At 39.2% G+C, this 17,113-nt stretch overlaps 2 non-coding genes across 2 annotated transcripts; both read left to right on the top strand.

Annotated features, from left to right (window-relative positions):
- Nucleotides 1-6,725: 6,725 nt before the first annotated feature.
- Nucleotides 6,726-6,798, top strand: TRNAR-UCG (transfer RNA arginine (anticodon UCG)). The gene has a single exon. It is a non-coding gene; the product is annotated as a tRNA-Arg (tRNA).
- A 3,574-nt stretch (nucleotides 6,799-10,372) lies between these two features.
- TRNAR-UCG (transfer RNA arginine (anticodon UCG)) lies at nucleotides 10,373-10,445 on the top strand. The gene has a single exon. It is a non-coding gene; the product is annotated as a tRNA-Arg (tRNA).
- The last annotated feature ends 6,668 nt before the right edge of the window (nucleotides 10,446-17,113 follow it).

Genomic DNA, 17,113 nt, shown 5'->3' with positions numbered 1-17,113 from the left:
ACAATCTTTATTAGTTCGGTTAAAGTCACACTTTATTATTGCGGCACTACGTTTATGCGCTAATAAATGTAAAACCTTCATTTCTGCGTCATCAATGGTTGAGTCTTTTTCTCACAGCACCCAACTTATCTTTACATACAAACTGGAGGCACACTCTTAAAATACTCCTTTCACTCTCACTCATTAAGAAAGCCCAATGCAAACTGCACAATCAGTCACATCACGCCTTCAGCATTGCTACTTTTCTGTCTTTCTGCCATACCAAAGTACCTCTTCATAAATGCCACGGATATGCAATACGTATGCAACAATATGACATGGCACAATCATTCTGAACAGAACTGTGGGTAGATTCAGTGCAGGGAGTGTGTGTGCGTGCAGAATGCAGAAACTATGGATGTGTAGAAGCTCTATGATTTTCTCCAGGAATAATGCAAATTGTCCCTCAGAAAAAGTATAGTACTAGAGAAGAATCATAAAGGATTGACGCAATTGCTGCCTTTGCTTTTGCCCCAGTTGTGTAATCTGTCAAGGACTGGTCTCTTGCAGATTGAGGCACTGAGTTGCAATTGTGTGGTAAAAATCACCCTTACAACCATTTTTGTTATAAACTTGAGATCTTTCTGAGATACTATCTCACAGACTTCTTATGAATGAGGAACTCTGAAATTGTCACATTCCAATTTGTACGTCCTTAAAACCATGCTGGTTATTCAAATGGGCAGATTGTTTTTTAAATTCCTTTCTGTCTCGAGTTGTAGTTATATTGATACAGAGGCATAATTGTTGAATGATATATATTGGTTTGATTGAAATATGTTCGTAGAGGTGGTGATAGGCTTTCTGTGTCTGTCTGAGAGCAAGGACCGGTTAACGTCTTTTTCCAAGAGCAGTTTGTTGTGAAAGGTATCAGGGAAAGGAGTATGTATTGTGATGTGGTTCTCTGACTGCTTCTGTCCACTTGCCAAAAGTTTCAAGGCCCTATGATAGCAGAAAAACGGTAAGATTGAAGTGGTGGTTGGCAGAGGTTTAAAATGGTCAGTTTAGTTAAAGACAGAAAAGTGAAATGGATGACTGCAGAAATACTGTATGTGGCCATGGACTGAGATGAAAGGATGATTTTGGAGCTCTGTCTTGCAGATTACTCTCAATGCCGCAATGAATAGGGCACTACTCTCACAGACCAGGGTGTGTAAGTTTAAGTCTATCTGAGGTGCACACCCTGAACTAATACATTTTTGCTGAAACCTAATCATATTGTTTACTCTTCCTCGTAGCAGCTTGCCAGGGTGATAGTATATTGCAACAGAACCATTCCACTTCTTCACTGAAAAGAGTAATGCTGGTTACCCAAATGTGCAGCGTGTCATTTTATACAGCTTTCTTTATGGAAATTAAACTTGGACTCACTTGAAATATTCTCTTTCAAAATGAATGTTTTGAGCTGCTGTGAATTTTATTTCTAGAGGTGGTGACAGGCTTTCAGGTACGTGCTTAGGTCAAGGCCCTGTTCAGGTCACTTGTATAAGCTAATTCAGGGAGCAAATTAGCAAGTCAAGAAATGGGAAGTCTGAACTACTGTCAAAGCAGTTTCATTCTCTTTTCAAATAATCCAAAAATACCATTGCAGCATAAAACAGAGTATTCAATAAAAGAAAAAAGGAGGATTAACGGCAAAAAAGCACATCATAAGATATGAAACTTTGGAAATTATCTAGATATTGTTTGAAAAAACTCCTTTGATGGAAAGAAGATGAAGAACGGTATGGGATCCTGTCCTGCGCACCTGTAATTGATAATTCCACATCCATTCATACCACCTAACCCTAAACACCCAAACATATTGCATTCAGTGACCATGTGGCCTAATGGATAAGGTGTCTGACTTCAGATCAGAAAATTGTGGGTTCGAGTCCCTTCATGGTTGAGTCTTTTTCTCACAGCACCCAACTTATCTTTACATACAAACTGGAGGCACACTCTTACAATACTCCTTTCACTCTCACTCATTAAGAAAGCCCAATGCAAACTGCACAATCAGTCACATTATGCCTTCAGCATTGCTACTTTTCTGTCTTTCTGCCATACCAAAGTACCTCTTCATAAATGCCACGGATATGCAATACGTATGCAACAATATGACATGGCACAATCATTCTGAACAGAACTGTGGGTAGATTCAGTGCAGGGAGTGTGTGTGCGTGCAGAAACTATGGATGTGTAGAAGCTCTATGATTTTCTCCAGGAATAATGCAAATTGTCCCTCAGAAAAAGTATAGTACTAGAGAAGAATCATAAAGGATTGACACAATTGCTGCCTTTGCTTTTGCCCCAGTTGTGTAATCTGTCAAGGACTGGTCTCTTGCAGATTGAGGCACTGAGTTGCAATTGTGTGGTAAAAATCACCCTTACAACCATTTTTGCTATAAACTTGAGATCTTTCTGAGATACTATCTCACAGACTTCTTATGAATGAGGAACTCTGAAATTGTCACATTCCAATTTGTACATCCTTAAAACCATGCTGGTTATTCAAATGGGCAGATTGTTTTGTAAATTCCTTTCTGTCTCGAGTTGTAGCTATATTGATACAGAGGCATAATTGTTTGAATGATATATATTGGTTTGGTTGAAGTATGTTAGTAGAGGTGGTGATAGGCTTTCTGTGTCAGTCTGAGAGCAAGGACCGGTTAACGTCTTTTTCCAAGAGCAGTTTGTTATGAAAGGTATCAGGCAAAGAAGTATGTATTGTCATGTGGTTCTCTGACTGCTTCTGTCCACTTGCCAAACGTTCCAAGGCCCTTTTATAACATAAAAACGGTAACATTGAAGTGGTGGGTGGTGGAGGTTTAAAATGGTCAGTTTAATTAAAGACAGAAAAGTGAAACAAATGACTGCAGAAATACTCTATGTGGCCATGAACTGAGATGAAAGGATGATTTTGGAACTCTGTCTTGCAGATTACACTCAATGCCGCAATGGATAGGGCACTATTCTCACAGACCAGGGTGTGTAAGTTTAAGTCTATCTGAGGTGCACACCCTGAACTAATACATTTTTGCTGAAACCTAATCATATTGTTTACTCTTCCTCGTAGCAGCTTGCCAGGGTGATAGTATATTGCAACAGAACCATTCCACTTCTTCACTGAAAAGAGTCATGCTGGTTACCCAAATGTGCAGCGTGTCATTTTATACAGCTTTCTTTATTGAAATTAAACTTGGACTCCCTTGAAATATTCTCTTTCAAAATGATTGTTTTGAGCTGTTGTGAATTCTATTTCTAGAGGTGGTGACAGGCTTTCAGGTACGTGCTTAGGTCAAGGCCCTGTTCATGTCACTTGTATAAGCTAAGTCAGGGAGCAAATTAGCAAGTCAAGAAGTTGGAAGTCTGAACTACTGTCGAAGCAGTTTCATTCTCTTTTCAAATAATCCAAAAATACCATTGCAGCATAAAACAGGGTATTCAATAAAGAAAGAAAGGAGGATTAACGGCATAAAAGCACATCATAAAATATGAAATTTTGGAAATTATCAAGATATTGTTTGAAAAAACTCCTTTGATGGAAAGAAGATGAAGAACGGTATGGGATCTTGTCCTGCGCACCTGTAATTGATATGTTCCACAGCCATTCATACCACCTAACCCTAAACACCCAAACTTATTGCAGTCAGTGACCATGTGGCCTAATGGATAAGGCATTTGACTTCTAATCAGAAGATTTTGGGTTCAAGTCCCTTCATGGTTGAGTCTTTTTCTCACAGCACCCATCTTATCTTTACATACAAACTGGAGGCACACTCTTACAATACTCCTTTCACTCTCACTCATTAAGAAAGCCCAATGCAAACTGCACAATCAGTCACATTATGCCTTCAGCATTGCTACTTTTCTGTCTTTCTGCCATACCAAAGTACCTCTTCATAAATACCACGGATATGCAATATGTATACAACAATATGACATGGCACAATCATTCTGAACAGAAAAGTGGGTAAATTCAGTGCAGGGAGTGTGTGTGCGTGCAGAAAGTAGAAACTATGGATGCGTAGAAGCTCTATGATTTTCTCCAGGAATAATTCAAATGGTCCCTCAGAAAAAGTATAGTACTAGAGAAGAATCATAAAGGATTGACACAATTGCTTCCTTTGCTGTTGCCCCAGTTGGGTAATCTGTCAAGGACTGGTCTCTTGCAGATTGAGGCACCTAGTTGCAATTGTGTGGTAAAAATCACCCTTACAACCATTTTTGCTATAAACTTGAGATCTTACTGAGATACTATCTCACAGACTTCTTATGAATGAGGAACTCTGAAATTGTCACATTCCAATTTGTACGTCCTTAAAACCATGGTGGTCATTCAAATGGGCAGATTGTTTTGTAAATTCATTTCTGTCTTGAGTTGTAGTTATATTGATACAGAGGCATAATTGTTGAATGATATATATTGGTTTGATTGAAATATGTTTGTAGAGGTGGTGATAGGCTTTCTGTGTCTGTCTGAGAGCAAGGAACGGTTAACGTCTTTTTCCAAGAGCAGTTTGTTGTAGAAGGTATCAGGCAAAGGAGTATGTATTGTCATGTGGTTCTCTGACTGCTTCTGTCCACTTGCCAAAAGTTCCAAGGCCCTTTTATAACATAAAAACGGTAAGATTGAAGTGGTGGGTGGCAGAGGTTTAAAATGGTCAGTTTAGTTAAAGAAAGAAAAGTGAAATGGATGACTGCAGAAATACTGTATGTGGCCATGAACTGAGATGAAAGAATGATTTTGGAACTCAGTCTTGCAGATTACCCTCAATGTCGCAATGGATAGGGCACTACTCTCACAGACCAGGGTGTGTAAGTCTAAGTCTGTCTGAGGTGCACACCCTGAACTAATACATTTTTGCTGAAACCTAATCATATTGTTTACTCTTCCTCGTAGCAGCTTGCCAGGGTGATAGTATATTGCAACAGAACCATTCCACTTCTTCACTGAAAAGAGTCATGCTGGTTACCCAAATGTGCAGCGTGTCATTTTATACAGCTTTCTTTATTGAAATCAAACTTGGACTCACTTAAAATATTCTCTTTCAAAATGATTGTTTTGAGCTACTGGGAATTTTATTTCTAGAGGTGGTGACAGGCTTTGAGGTACGTGCTTAGGTCAAGGCCCTGTTCATGTCACTTGTATAAGCTAATTCAGGGAGCAAATTAGCAAGTCAAGAAATGGGAAGTCTGAACTACTGTCAAAGCAGTTTCATTCTCTTTTCAAATAATCCAAAAATACCAAATGCATGGGTAGAAGCTCTATGATTTTCTCAAGGAATAATGCAAATTGTCCCTCAGAAAAAGTATAGTACTAGAGAAGAATCATAAAGGATTGAAACAATTGCTGCCTTTGCTGTTGCCCCAGTTGTGTAATCTGTCAAGGACTGGTCTCGTGCAGATTGAGGCACCTAGTTGCAATTGTGTGGTAAAAATCACCCTTACAACCATTTTTGCTATAAACTTGAGAGCTTTCTGAGATACTATCTCACAGACTTCTTATGAATGAGGAACTCTGAAATTGTCACATTCCAATTTGTACGTCCTTAAAACTATGCTGTTTATTCAAATGGGCAGATTGTTTTTAAAATCCTTTCTGTCTCGAGTTGTAGTTATATTGATACAGAGGCATAATTGTTGAATGATATATATTGGTTTGATTGAAATATGTTCGTAGATGTGGTGATAGGCTTTCTGTGTCTGTCTGAGAGCAAGGACCGGTTAACGTCTTTTTCCAAGAGCAGTTTGTTGTGAAAGGTATCAGGCAAAGGAGTATGTATTGTGATGTGGTTCTCTGACTGCTTCTGTCCACTTGCCAAAAGTTCCAAGGCCCTATGATAGCACAAAAACGGTAAGATTGAAGTGGTGGGTGCCGGAGGATTAAAATGGTCAGTTTAATTAAAGACAGAAAAGTGAAACGAATGACTGCAGAAATACTGTATGTGGCCACGAGCTGAGATGAAAGGAAGATTTTGGAACTCTGTCTTGCAGATTACCCTCAATGCCGCAATGGATAGGGCACTACTCTCACAGACCAGGGTGTGTAAGTTTAAGTCTATCTGAGGTGCACACCCTGAACTAATACATTTTTGCTGAAACCTAATCATATTGTTTACTCTTCCTCGTAGCAGCTTGCCAGGGTGATAGTATATTGCAACAGAACCATTCCACTTCTTCACTGAAAAGAGTCATGCTGGTTACCCAAATGTGCAGCGTGTCATTTTATACAGCTTTCTTTATTGAAATTAAACTTGGACTCCCTTGAAATATTCTCTTTCAAAATGATTGTTTTGAGCTGTTGTGAATTTTATTTCTAGAGGTGGTGACAGGCTTTCAGGTACGTGCTTAGGTCAAGCCTCTGTTCATGTCACTTGTATAAGCTAAGTCAGGGAGCAAATTAGCAAGTCAAGAAGTGGGAAGTCTGAACTACGGTCAAAGCAGTTTCATTCTCTTTCAAATAATCCAAAAATACCATTGCAGCATAAAACAGGGTATTCAATAAAGAAAGAAAGGAGGATTAACTGCATAAAAGCACATCATAAGATATGAAATTTTGGAAATTATCAAGATATTGTTTGAAAAAACTCCTTTGATGGAAAGAAGATTAAGAACGGTATGGGATCCTGTCCTGCGCACCTGTAATTGATATGTTCCACATCCATTCATACCACCTAATCCTAAACACCCAATTAGTCAGTGACCATGTGGCCTAATGGATAAGGCGTCTGACTTCGGATCAGAAGATTGAGGGTTCGAGTCCCTTCATGGTTGAGTCTTTTTCTCACAGCACCCAACTTATCTGTACATACAAACTGGAAACACACTCTTACAATACTCCATTCACTCTCACTCATTAAGAAAGCCCAATCCAAACTGCACAATCAGTCACGTTATGCCTTCAGCATTGCTACTTTTCTGTCTTTCTGCCATACCAAAGTACCTCTTCATAAATGCATTGGATATGCAATACGTATACAACTATATGACATGGCACAATCATTCTCAACAGAACTGTGGGTAGATTCAGTGCAGGGAGTGTGTGCGTGCAGAACGCAGAAACTATGCATGGGTAGAAGCTCTATGATTTTCTCCAGGAATAATGCAAATTGTCCCTCAGAAAAAGTATAGTACTAGAGAAGAATCATAAAGGATTGACACAATTGCTGCCTTTGCTGTTGCCCCAGTTGTGTAATCTGTCAAGGACTGGTCTCTTGCAGATTGAGGCACCTAGTTGCAATTGTGTGGTAAAAATCACCCTTACAACCATTTTTGCTATAAACTTGAGATCTTTCTGAGATACTATCTCGCAGACTTCTTATGAATGAGGAACTCTGAAATTGTCACATTCCAATTTGTACGTCCTTAAAACTATGCTGGTTATTCAAATGGGCAGATTGTTTTTTAAATTCCTTTCTGTCTCGAGTTGTAGTTATATTGATACAGAGGCATAATTGTTGAATGATATATATTGGTTTGATTGAAATATGTTCGTAGAGGTGGTGATAGGCTTTCTGTGTCTGTCTGAGAGCAAGGACCAGTTAACGTCTTTTTCTAAGAACAGTTTGTTGTGAAAGGTATCAGGCAAAGGAGTATGTATTGTCATGAGGTTCTCTGACTGCTTCTGTCCACTTGCCAAAAGTTCCAAGGCCCTATTATAACATAAAAACTGTAACATTGAAGTGGTGGGTGGTGGAGGTTTAAAATGGTCAGTTTAATTAAAGACAGAAAAGTGAAACGAATGACTGCAGAAATACTCTATCTGGCCATGAACTGAGATGAAAGGATGATTTTGGAACTCTGTCTTGCAGATTACCCTCAATGCCGCAATGGATAGGGCACTATTCTCACAGACCAGGGTGTGTAAGTTTAAGTCTATCTGAGGTGCACACCCTGAACTAATACATTTTTGCTGAAACCTAATCATATTGTTTACTGTTCCTCGTAGGAACTTGCCAGGGTGATAGTATATTGCAACAGAACCATTCCACTTCTTCACTGAAAAGAGTCATGCTGGTTACCCAAATGTGCAGCGTGCCATTTTATACAGCTTTCTTTATTGAAATTAAACTTAGACTCACTTGAAATATTCTCTATCAAAATGATTGTTTTGAGATGCTGTGAATTTTATTCCTACAGGTGGTGACAGGCTTTCAGGTACGTGCTTAGGTCAAGGCCCTGTTCATGTCACTTGTATAAGCTAATTCAGGGAGCAAATTAGCAAGTCAACAAATGGGAAGTCTGAACTAATGTCAAAGCAGTTTCATTCTCTTTTCAAATAATCCAAAAATACCATTGCAGCATAAAACAGAGTATTCAATAAAAGAAGAAAGGAGGATTAACGGCAAAAATACACGTCATAAGATATGAAACTTTGGAAATTATCTAGATATTGTTTGAAAAAACTCCTTTGATGGAAAGAAGATGAAGAACGGTATGGGATCCTGTCCTGCGCACCTGTAAGTGATATGTTCCACATCCAATCATACCACCTAACCCTAAACACCAAACATATTGCAATCAGTGACCATGTGGCCTAATGGATAAGGCGTCTGACTTCAGATCAGAAGATTGAGGGTTAGAGTCCCTTCATGGTTGAGTCTTTTTCTCACAGCAACCAACTTATCTTTACATACAAACTGGAGGCACACTCTTACAATACTCCTTTCACTCTCACTCATTAAGAAAGCCCAATGCAAACTGCACAATCAGTCACGTTATGCTTTCAGCATTGCTACTTTTCTGTCTTTCTGCCATACCAAAGTACCTCTTCATAAATGCCACTGATATGCAAAACGTATACAACAATATGACATGGCACAATCATTCTGAACAGAACTGTGGGAACTGTGTGCAGGGAGTGTGTGCATGCAGAAAGCAGAAACTATGCATGGGTAGAAGCTCTATGATTTTCTCCAGGAATAATGCAAATTGTCCCTCAGAAAAAGTATAGTACTAGAGAAGAATCATAAAGGATTGACACAATTGCTGCCTTTGCTGTTGCCCCAGTTGTGTAATCTGTCAAGGACTGGTCTCTTGCAGACTGAGGCACCTAGTTGCAATTGTGTGGTAGAAATCACCCTTACAACCATTTTTGCTATAAACTTGAGATCTTTCTGAGATACTATCTCACAGACTTCTTATGAATGAGGAACTCTGAAATTGTCACATTCCAATTTGTACGTCCTTAAAACCATGCTGGTTATTCAAATGGGCAGATTGGTTTGTAAATTCCTTTCTGTCTCGAGTTGTAGCTATATTGATACAGAGGCATAATTGTTTGAATGATATATATTGGTTTGGTTGAAGTATGTTAGTAGAGGTGGTGATAGGCTTTCTGTGTCTGTCTGAGAGCAAGGACCGGTTAACGTCTTTTTCCAAGAGCAGTTTGTTGTGAAAGGTATCAGGAAAAGGAGTATGTATTGTCGTGTGGTTCTCTGACTGCTTCTGTCCACTTGCCAAAAGTTCCAAGGCCCTATTATAACATACAAACGTTAACATTGAAGTGGTGGGTGGTGGAGGTTTAAAATGGTCAGTTTAATTAAGGACAGAAAAGTGAAACAAATGACTGCAGAAATACTCTATGTGGCCATGAACTGAGATGAAAGGATGATTTTGGAACTCTGTCTTGCAGATTACCCTCAATGCCGCAATGGATAGGGCACTACTCTCACAGACCAGGGTGTGTAAGTTTAAGTCTATCTGAGGTGCACACCCTGAACTAATACATTTTTGCTGAAACCTAATCATATTGTTTACTCTTCCTCGTAGGAGCTTGTCAGGGTGATAGTATATTGCAACAGAATCATTCCACTTCTTCACTGAAAAGAGTCATGCTGGTTACCCAAATGTGCAGCGTGTCATTTTATACAGCTTTCTTTATTGAAATTAAACTTAGACTCACTTGAAATATTCTCTCTCAAAATCATTGTTTTGAGCTGCTGTGAATTTTATTTCTACAGGTGGTGACAGGCTTTCAGGTACGTGCTTAGGTCAAGGCCCTATTCATGTCACTTGTATAAGCTAATTCATGGAGCAAATTAGCAAGTCAAGAAATGGGAAGTCTGAACTACTGTCAAAGCAGTTTCATTCTCTTTTCAAATAATCCAAAAATACCATTGCAGCATAAAACAGAGTATTCAATAAAAGAAGAAAGGAGGATTAACGGCAAAAAAGCACATCATAAGATATGAAACTTTGGAAATTATCTAGATATTGTTTGAAAAAACTCCTTTGATGGAAAGAAGATGAAGAACGGTATGGGATCCTGTCCTGCGCACCTGTAATTGATAATTCCACATCCATTCATGCCACCTAACCCTAAACACCCAAACACATTGCAGTCAGTGACCATGTGGCCTAATGGGTAAGGCGTCTGACTTCGGATCAGAAGATTGAGGGTTTGAGTCCCTTCATGGTTGAGTCTTTTTCTCACAGCACCCAACTTATCTTCACATACAAACTGGAAACACACTCTTACAATACTCCTTTCACTCTCACTCATTAAGAAAGCCCAATACAAACTGCACAGTCAGTCACGTTATGCCTGCAGCATTGCTACTTTTCTGTCTTTCTGCCATACCAAAGTACCTCTTCATAAATGCCACGGATATGCAACATGTATACAACAATATGACATGGCACAATCATTCTGAACAGAACTGTGGATAGGTTCAGTGCAGGGAGTGTGTGCGCGCAGAAAGCAGAAACTATGCATGGTTAGAAGCTCTATGATTTTCTCCAGGAATAATGCAAATTGTCCCTCAGAAAAAATATAGTACTGGAGAAGAATCATAAAGGATTGACACAATTGCTGCCTTTGCTGTTGCCCCAATTGTGTAATCTGTCAAGGACTGGTCTCTTGCAGATTGAGGCACCTAGTTGCAATTGTGTGGTATAAATCACCCTTACAACCATTTTTGCTATAAACTTGAGATCTTTCTGAGATACTATCTCACAGACTTCTTATGAATGAGGAACTCTGAAATTGTCACATTCCAATTTGTACGTCCTTAAAACTCTGCTGGTTATTCAAGTGGGCAGATTGTTTTTTAAATTCCTTTCTGTCTCGAGTTGTAGTTATATTGATACAGAGGCATAATTGTTGAATGATATATATTGGTTTGATTGAAATATGTTCGTAGAGGTGGTGATAGGCTTTCTGTGTCTGTCTGAGAGCAAGGACCGGTTAACGTCTTTTTCCAAGAGCAGTTTGTTGTGAAAGGTATCAGGCAAAGGAGTATGTATTGTGATGTGGTTCTCTGACTGCTTCTGTCCACTTGCCAAAAGTTCCAAGGCCCTATGATAGCACACAAACGGTAAGATTGAAGTGGTGAGTGCCGGAGGTTTAAAATGGTCAGTTTAATTAAAGACAGAAAAGTGAAACGAATGACTGCAGAAATACTGTATGTGGCCATGAACTGAGATGAAAGGATGATTTTGGAACTCTGTCTTGCAGATTACCCTCAATGCCGCAATGGATAGGGCACTACTCTCACAGACCAGGGTGTGTAAGTTTAAGTCTATCTGAGGTGCACACCCTGAACTAATACATTTTTGCTGAAACCTAATCATATTGTTTACTCTTCCTCGTAGCAGCTTGCCAGGGTGATAGTATATTGCAACAGAACCATTCCACTTCTTCACTGAAAAGAGTCATGCTGGTTACCCAAATGTGCAGCGTGTCATTTTATACAGCTTTCTTTATTGAAATTAAACTTGGACTCACTTGAAATATTCTCTTTCAAAATGAATGTTTTGAGCTGCTGTGAATTTTATTTCTAGAGGTGGTGACAGGCTTTCAGGTACGTGCTTAGGTCAAGGCCCTGTTCATGTCACTTGTATAAGCTAATTCAGGGAGCAAAGTAGCAAGTCAAGAAATGGGAAGTCTGAACTACTGTCAAAGCAGTTTCATTCTCTTTTCAAATAATCCAAAAATACCATTGCAGCATAAAACAGAGTATTCAATAAAAGAAGAAAGGAGGATTAACGGCAAAAAAGCACATCATAAGATATGAAACTTTGGAAAATTATCAAGATATTGTTTGAAAAAACTCCTTTGATGGAAAGAAGATGAAGAACGGTATGGGATCCTGTCCTGCGCACCTGTAATTGATATGTTCCACATCCATTCATACCACCTAACCCTAAACACCCAAACATATTGCAGACAGTGACCATGTGGCCTAATGGATAAGGCGTCTGACTTTGGATCAGAAGATTGACGGTTTGAGTCCCTTCATGGGTGAGTCTTTTTCTCACAGCACCCAACTTATCTTTACATACAAACTGGAAACACACTCTTACAATACTCCATTCACTCTCACTCATTAAGAAAGCCCAATGCAAACTGCACAATCAGTCACATTATGCCTTCAGCATTGCTACTTTTCTGTCTTTCTGCCATACCAAAGTACCTCTTCATAAATGCCACGGATATGCAATACGTATACAACAATATGACATGGCACAATCATTCTGAACAGAACTGTTGGTAGATTCAGTGCAGGGAGTGTGTGTGCGTGCAGAAAGCAGAAACTATGGACGCGGAGAAGCTCTATGATTTTATCCAGGAATAATGCAAACTGTCCCTGAGAAAAAGTATAGTACTAGAGAAGAATAATAAAGGATTGACACAATTGCTAGCCTTTGCTGTTGCCCCAGTTGTGTAATCTGTCAAGGACTGGTCTGTTGCAGATTGAGCCACCTAGTTGCAATTGTGTGGTAAAAATCACCCTTACAACCATTTTTGCTATAAACTTGAGATCTTTCTGAGATACTATCTCACAGACTTCTTATGAATGAGGAACTCTGAAATTGTCACATTCCAATTTGTAAGTCCTTAAAACCATGGTGGTTATTCAAATGGGCAGATTGTTTTGTAAATTCATTTCTGTCTCGAGTTGTAGCTATATTGATACAGAGGCATAATTGTTTGAATGATATATATTGGTTTGGTTGAAGTATGTTAGTAGCGGTGGTGATAGGCTTTCTGTGTCTGTCTGAGAGCAAGGACCGGTTAACGTCTTTTTCCAAGAGCAGTTTGTTGTGAAAGGTATCAGGCAAAGGAGTATGTATTGTGATGTGGTTCTCTGACTGCTTCTGTCCACTTGCCAAAAGTTCCAAGGCCCTATGATAGCAAAAAAACGGTAAGATTGAAGTGGTGGGTGCCGGAGGTTTAAAATGGTCAGTTTAATTAAAGACAGAAAAGTGAAAAGAATGACTGCAGAAATACTGTATGTGGCCATGAACTGAGATGAAAGGATGATTTTGGAACTCTGTCTTGCAGATTACCCTCAATGCCGCAATGGATAGGGCACTACTCTCACAGACCAGGGTGTGTACGTTTAAGTCTATCTGAGGTGCACACACTGAACTAATTCATTTTTGCTGAAACCTTATCATATTGTTTACTCTTCCTCGTAGCAGCTTGCCAGGGTGATAGTATATTGCAACAGAACCATTCCACTTCTTCACTGAAAAGTGTCATGCTGGTTACCCAAATGAGCAGCGTGTCATTTTATACAGCTTTCTTTATTGAAATTAAACTTGGACTCACTTGAAATATTCTCTTTCAAAATGAATGTTTTGAGCTGCTGTGAATTTTATTTCTAGAGGTGGTGACAGGCTTTCAGGTACGTGCTTAGGTCAAGGCCCTGTTCATGTCACTTGTATCAGCTAATTCAGGGAGCAAATTAGCAAGTCAAGAAATGGGAAGACAGAACTACTGTCAAAGCAGTTTCATTCTCTTTTCAAATAATCCAAAAATACCATTGCAGCATAAAACAGAGTATTCAATAAAAGAAGAAAGGAGGATTAACGGCAAAAAAGCACATCATAAGATATGAAACTTTGGAAATTATCTAGATATTGTTTGAAAAAACTCCTTTGATGGATAGAAGATGAAGAACGGTATGGGATCCTGTCCTGCGCACCTGTAATTGATATGTTCCACATCCAATCATACCACCTAACCCTCAACACCCAAACATTTTGCAATCAGTGACCATGTGGCCTAATGGATAAGGCGACTGACTTCGGATCGGAAGATTGAGGGGTCGAGTCCTTTCATGGATGAGTCTTTTTCTCACAGCACCCAACTTATCTTTACATACAAACTGGAGGCACACTCTTACAATACTCCTTTTACTCTCACTCATTAAGAAATCCCAATACAAACTGCACAATCAGTCACGTTATGCCTTCAGCATTGCTACTTTTCTGTCTTTCTGCCATACCAAAGTACCTCTTCATAAATGCCACGGATATGCAATACGTATGCAACAATATGACACGGCACAATCATTCTTAACAGAACTGTGGGTAGATGCAGTGCAGGGAGTGTGTGCGTGCAGAAAGCAGAAACTATGCATGCGTAGAAACTCTATGATTTTCTCCAGGAATAATGCAAATTGTCCCTCAGAAAAAGTATAGTACTGGAGAAGAATCATAAAGGATTGACACAATTGCTGCCTTTGCTGTTGCCCCAGTTGTGTAATCTGTCAAGGACTGGTCTCTTGCAGATTCAGGCACCTAGTTGCAATTGTGTGGTAAAAATCACCCTTACAACCATTTTTGCTATAAACTTGAGATCTTTCTGAAATACTATCTCACAGACTTCTTATGAATGAGGAACTCTGAAATTGTCACATTCCAATTTGTACGTCCTTAAAACTATGCTGGTTAGTCAAATGGGCAGATTGTTTTTTAAATTCCTTTCTGTCTCGAGTTGTAGTTATATTGATACAGAGGCATAATTGTTGAATGATATATATTGGTTTGATTGAAATATGTTCGTAGAGGTGGTGATAGGCTTTCTGTGTCTGTCTGAGAGCAAGGACCAGTTAACGTCTTTTTCCAAGAGCAGTTTGTTGTGAAAGGTATCAGGCAAAGGAGTATGTATTTTGATGTGGTTCTCTGACTGCTTCTGTCCACTTGCCAAATGTTCCAAGGCCCTATGATAGCACAAAAACGGTAAGATTGAAGTGGTGGGTGCCGGAGGTTTAAAATGGTCAGTTTAATTAAAGACAGAAAAGTGAAACGAATGACTGCAGAAATACTGTATGGGGCCATGAACTGAGATGAAAGGATGATTTTGGAACTCTGTCTTGCAGATTACCCTCAATGCCGCAATGGATCGGGCACTACTCTCACAGACCAGGGTGTGTAATTTTAAGTCTATCTGAGGTGCACACCCTGAACTAATACATTTTTGCTGAAACCTAATCATATTGTTTACTCTTCCTCGTAGCAGCTTGCCAGGGTGATAGTATATTGCAACAGAACCATTCCACTTCTTCACTGAAAAGAGTCATGCTGGTTACCCAAATGTGCAGCGTGTCATTTTATACAGCTTTCTTTATTGAAATTAAACTTGGACTCACTTGAAATATTCTCTTTCAAAATGAATGTTTTGAGCTGCTGTGAATTTTATTTCTAGAGGTGGTGACAGGCTTTCAGGTACGTGCTTAGGTCAAGGCCCTGTTCATGTCAGTTGTATAAGCTCATTCAGGCAGCAAATTAGCAAGTCAAGAAATGGGAAGTCTGAACTACTGTCAAAGCAGTTTCATTCTCTTTTCAAATAATCCAAAAATACAATTGCAGCATAAAACAGAGTATTCAATAAAAGAAGAAAGGAGGATTAACGGCAAAAAAGCACATCATAAGATATGAAACTTTGGAAATTATCTAGATATTGTTTGAAAAAACTCCTTTGATGGAAAGAAGATGAAGAACGGTATGGGATCCTGTCCTGCGCACCTGTAATTGACATGTTCCACATCCATTCATACCACCTAACCCTAAACACCCAAAGATGTTGGAGTCAGTGACCATGTGGCCTAATGGATAAGGCAACTGACTTCAGATCAGAAGATTGAGGGTTCAAGTCCCTTCATGGTTGAGTCTTTTTCTCACAGCACCCAACTTATCTTTACATACAAACTGTAAACACACTCTTACAATACTCCATTCACTCTCACTCATTAAGAAAGCCCAATGCAAACTGCACAATCAGTCATGTTATTCCTTCAGCATTGCTACTTTTCTGTCTTTCTGCCATACCAAAGTACCTCTTAATAAATGCCACGGATATGCAATACGTATACAACAATATGACACGGCACAATCATTCTTAAGAGAACTGTGGGTAGATGCAGTGCAGGGAGTGTGTGCGTGCAGAAAGCAGAAACTATGCATGCGTAGAAGCTCTATGATTTTCTCCAGGAATAATGCAAATTGTCCCTCAGAAAAAATATAGTACTGGAGAAGAATCATAAAGGATTGACACAATTGCTGCCTTTGATGTTGCCCCAGTTGTGTAATCTGTCAAGGACTGGTCTCTTGCAGATTGAGGCACCTAGTTGCAATTGTGTGGTAAAAATCACCCTTACAACCATTTTTGCTATAAACTTGAGATCTTTCTGAAATACTATCTCACAGACTTCTTATGAATGAGGAACTCTGAAATTGTCACATTCCAATTTGTACGTCCTTAAAACTATGCTGGTTATTCAAATGGGCAGATTGTTTTTTAAATTCCTTTCCGTCTCGAGTTGTAGTTATATTGATACAGAGGCATAATTGTTGAATGATATATATTGGTTTGATTGAAATATGTTCGTAGAGGTGGTGATAGGCTTTCTGTGTCTGTCTGAGAGCAAGGACCGGTTAACGTCTTTTTCCAAGAGCAGTTTGTTGTGAAAGGTATCAGGCAAAGGAGTATGTATTGTGATGTGGTTCTCTGACTGCTTCTGTCCACTTGCCAAAAGTTCCAAGGCCCTATGATAGCACAAAAACGGTAAGATTGAAGTGGTGGGTGCCGGAGGTTTAAAATGGTCAGTTTAATTAAAGACAGAAAAGTGAAACGAATGACTGCAGAAATACTGTATGTGGCCATGAACTGAGATGAAAGGATGATTTTGGAAATTACCCTCAATGCCGCAATGGATAGGGCACTACTCTCACAGACCAGGGTGTGTAAGTTTAAGTCTATCTGAGGTGCACACCCTGAACTAATACATTTTTGCTGAAACCTAATCATATTTTTTACTCTTCCTCGTAGCAGCTTGCCAGGGTGATAGTATATTGC

Source organism: Pleurodeles waltl, chromosome 4_1 (genome assembly GCF_031143425.1).
Source record: "Pleurodeles waltl isolate 20211129_DDA chromosome 4_1, aPleWal1.hap1.20221129, whole genome shotgun sequence".
NCBI lineage: Eukaryota > Metazoa > Chordata > Amphibia > Caudata > Salamandridae > Pleurodeles > Pleurodeles waltl.
The sequence above is the reverse complement of the archived record's forward strand: the minus strand, read 5'-3'. Positions and strand labels throughout refer to the sequence as shown.